The sequence below is a fragment of the Schistocerca serialis genome, unplaced genomic scaffold (genome assembly GCF_023864345.2).
Source record: "Schistocerca serialis cubense isolate TAMUIC-IGC-003099 unplaced genomic scaffold, iqSchSeri2.2 HiC_scaffold_1007, whole genome shotgun sequence".
NCBI classification, from domain to species: Eukaryota; Metazoa; Arthropoda; class Insecta; order Orthoptera; family Acrididae; genus Schistocerca; species Schistocerca serialis.
In genome coordinates this window covers 70,001-74,197 of record NW_026047192.1, presented here as the reverse complement: position 1 = coordinate 74,197, position 4,197 = coordinate 70,001, and the positions used below count along the sequence as shown (strand labels likewise).

Here is a 4,197-nt window from a genome sequence, read left to right as displayed (position 1 = left end):
AAGCTGCCGAGACGAGTAGCTACATAGCGCGCTCGCCGTGTCACTAATGTACAGAGATACAACAGTTTCGACGGGAACCACATTAAACGTATACACGGCGCTGATTAGTAATAGATAGAGCCATCAGAATACAGATAATATATACAACTGTCCGTATACATGCTGAAAGACTCTGCTCACAATCACAACCACACGTCAGCCACACACTCTTATCACGCACTACTCTCTGCCTGTAACACGCACACAGACAATATGTAAGCACCAGCATGCAACAACACCCAGTGCATCCTCTCCGCCACATTAGACAATCCACACTGTCATAACCAGACTGGGAGGTCCACACAGAAAACAGAATATCCCACCCACCCGACAACCACCATTGCTCAGCCAAGCCACCAACACCCACACATGTCCTACACAGGGGTGCACCCAACATCACAATACTGCCTCCTCTCACAGCACACAAACAATGGCAGGAATGAAAGACACAGGTCTGCCACAAGCATGGAATGAGAGCGCCGCCTGTCATGAGCCAAAGGTACATCCTGACGTGGCAAATCAGATGATACCGCAGGCATCCACGTACTATAATCACAATCAACAACCGGCCGCCGCCCCCCCCCCCATTAAACCCTTTCCTTACAACAATGTGTACCTTAACCTAACCTATGTCGTACCTTAACCTAACCTATGTCGTACCTTAACCTAACCTATGTCGTACCTTAACCTAACCTATGTCGTACCTTAACCTAACCTATGTCGTACCTTAACCTAACCTATGTCGTACCTTAACCTAACCTATGTCGTACCTGAACCTAACCTATGTCGTACCTTAACCTAACCTATGTCGTACCTTAACCTAACCTATGTCGTACCTTAACCTAACCTATGTCGTACCTTAACCTAACCTATGTCGTACCTTAACCTAACCTATGTCGTACCTTAACCTAACCTATGTCGTACCTTAACCTAACCTATGTCGTACCTTAACCTAACCTATGTCGTACCTTAACCTAACCTATGTCGTACCTTAACCTAACCTATGTCGTGCCTTAACCTAACCTATGTCGTGCCTTAACCTAACCTATGTCGTGCCTTAACCTAACCTATGTCGTGCCTTAACCTAACCTATGTCGTGCCTTAACCTAACCTATGTCGTGCCTTAACCTAACCTATGTCGTGCCTTAACCTAACCTATGTCGTGCCTTAACCTAACCTATGTCGTGCCTTAACCTAACCTATGTCGTGCCTTAACCTAACCTATGTCGTGCCTTAACCTAACCTATGTCGTGCCTTAACCTAACCTATGTCGTGCCTTAACCTAACCTATGTCGTGCCTTAACCTAACCTATGTCGTGCCTTAACCTAACCTATGTCGTGCCTTAACCTAACCTATGTCGTGCCTTAACCTAACCTATGTCGTGCCTTAACCTAACCTATGTCGTGCCTTAACCTAACTATGTCGTGCCTTAACCTAACCTATGTCGTGCCTTAACCTAACCTATGTCGTGCCTTAACCTAACCTATGTCGTGCCTTAACCTAACCTATGTCGTGCCTTAACCTAACCTATGTCGTGCCTTAACCTAACCTATGTCGTGCCTTAACCTAACCTATGTCGTGCCTTAACCTAACCTATGTCGTGCCTTAACCTAACCTATGTCGTGCCTTAACCTAACCTATGTCGTGTTTTAACCTAACCTATATTGCGCCTTAATGTAACCTATATTGCGCCTTAATGTAACCTATATTGCGCCTTAACGTAACCTATATTGCGCCTTAACGTAACCTATATTGCGCCTTAACGTAACCTATATTGCGCCTTAACGTAACCTATATTGCGCCTTAACGTAACCTATATTGCGCCTTAACGTAACCTATATTGCGCCTTAACGTAACCTATATTGCGCCTTAACGTAACCTATATTGCGCCTTAACGTAACCTATATTGCGCCTTAACGTAACCTATATTGCGCCTTAACGTAACCTATATTGCGCCTTAACGTAACCTATATTGCGCCTTAACGTAACCTATATTGCGCCTTAACGTAACCTATATTGCGCCTTAACGTAACCTATATTGCGCCTTAACGTAACCCACATTGCCCCTTAACGTAACCCACATTGCCCCTTAACGTAACCCATATTGTGCTGTAACCCAACACACGTTGGGCCTTAACCCAACACACGTTGGGCCTTAACCCAACACACGTTGGGCCTTAACCCAACACACGTTGGGCCTTAACCCAACACACGTTGGGCCTTAACCCAACACACGTTGGGCCTTAACCCAACACACGTTGGGCCTTAACCCAACACACGTTGGGCCTTAACCTGCTCTGTAATTGTCATACGACGCGTTAAATTAGTGTAGTGTTGCCTAACTGCAACCCCCGCAATATAGTTTGCTACTCGCACTGCCCGGTCCCCAGTGTATCGCTTCATGTTAAACACCTTGCAGCGATACACTGTAATGTGGATGGCAGCAGGACGTACATGCTCAATGCCCTTCGCAGTTGTTCATTGGCATTCGCATGGCGAAGCACTGCGCCTACGCTGTGGTACGGCCTGTGTCAACTGTCCGCTGATGTTGTACCTCCAAATCACACACTGTACTGCACATTGGTCCTCATGTACTGAATGATACATCGTGGTACATGTGACCGTACAACGACTGCGCCAACAACGGCGAACCATGCGGTCCAAATGTTGTGCACGCAGCTACGTGTCGTCTCCCTATAAGAGCTGGAGTGCAGTGTGGTATGCCCTGGATGGCGATCAGCATGAGCCGTCTGTTGATGTAGTGGCGCGTGTTGTCAGACGTTGTCGTCTCTTCTCACACACCGTGATAGCATGGTGCACTGCGTTCCACATCTGCGACATGCGACAGAGGCCGGTTGACAGTCGTTTGCGCAATGGACATCGCATACGTACGGGGGCCACCTTCCACGTGTTTGCGAAGCGTGCACATGTTGTTGCGTGTATGTGGGCAGACATAGTGTGTCGTGACACCTGACACAGGCATGCAACAATCGTTGAATTTGCAAATGGCGATGGACGCCTACGTTTGCTGGTGACGTTACGCAAATGAACAACTGGTAAACCGTTGTGGTGCGGTTGTTCTCGCTAGAGGTGAATCAGTGATGGCGACGATCGGTTGAGCTACCAACCGGTTGTTTCAGCGATACCCACCATGCCCACGAACGTGAATGGCATGTGGGTGTGAAGCGATACGCGGCGGTGGCTGGGTGGGACCGGCCCCGGCCGGTGAGGGGGGGCCGCCCGGCGTGCTGGCCGCGCGGTGCGTGGGCGCACGCGCTACAGCCGGCTGGTGGGGGCGGCCACTGGCAGGCGCGCCGGCCGACGGAGGCGGCAGGCGGCGCAGCTGCGCGCCGGCGCACCCTGCACGCGGCGCCGTGCGGCCAAAGTAGGTCCTCGCGGGCCCGGTGCGAAGCGCGGTGGACATCTGCAGTGTGCTGGTCCGATTGAGGACTGTGTGCGCTGAGGATGCGCCGCCGCCCGGCGCTCGGCGCCGCGACGCCGTCTGCTGCTCGGTCGCCTCTGCGGTTCTCGCAGGTGGTTTGTATCGCAGCTGTGCGGACGTGTTGGCGCGTGCGCTGTGCTGGGAGAGTTCGCTTCGGCACCCAAGTGGGGCTTTTGTCCTTCTGTGGCGCTGGCGTTGGAGCTGCCGGTCACCGTAGGTGGCGCGTGTTGTCTCCCGCCGGCAATGCCACGACAGCACGCTCCCGGGCCTCTGTCGGCAGCGGCAAGCTCAGTTGGGAGCACGGGTGGTCGCACCTAAAGCGTCTACTCGCCAAACTCCGGGCGATTGCGCCTCTCTCGAACCCGACCAAGTACTTAGGACGGCGCTGCGCGCCGCCGGGACCTGAGAGGGTTTCGAGGTGTATGGTGCAGGGGAGCGCAGCCTCCTCCTGTTTGCAGAATAATTGAGCGGACGCTTGCGTGTTCGCGCGGGCCCCCGGGACACACTCCCGGGCGGCCGGCTGCTCAGCTCTAGTTGACGCAGCTCCCTGGTTGATCCTGCCAGTAGTCATATGCTTGTCTCAAAGATTAAGCCATGCATGTCTCAGTACAAGCCGCATTAAGGTGAAACCGCGAATGGCTCATTAAATCAGTTATGGTTCCTTAGATCGTACCCACGTTACTTGGATAACTGTGGTAATTCTAGAGCTAATACA

General features: G+C 51.8%; 1 non-coding gene across 1 annotated transcript in view; it reads left to right on the top strand.

The window, feature by feature from the left end:
- Positions 1 to 4,026: 4,026 nt before the first annotated feature.
- LOC126429035 (small subunit ribosomal RNA) overlaps positions 4,027 to 4,197 on the top strand; it is a 1,910-nt gene continuing 1,739 nt past the window's right edge. Inside the window, exon 1 of the ribosomal RNA XR_007576862.1 lies at positions 4,027 to 4,197. This exon is cut by the window's right edge and continues 1,739 nt beyond it. This is a non-coding gene — a ribosomal RNA (small subunit ribosomal RNA).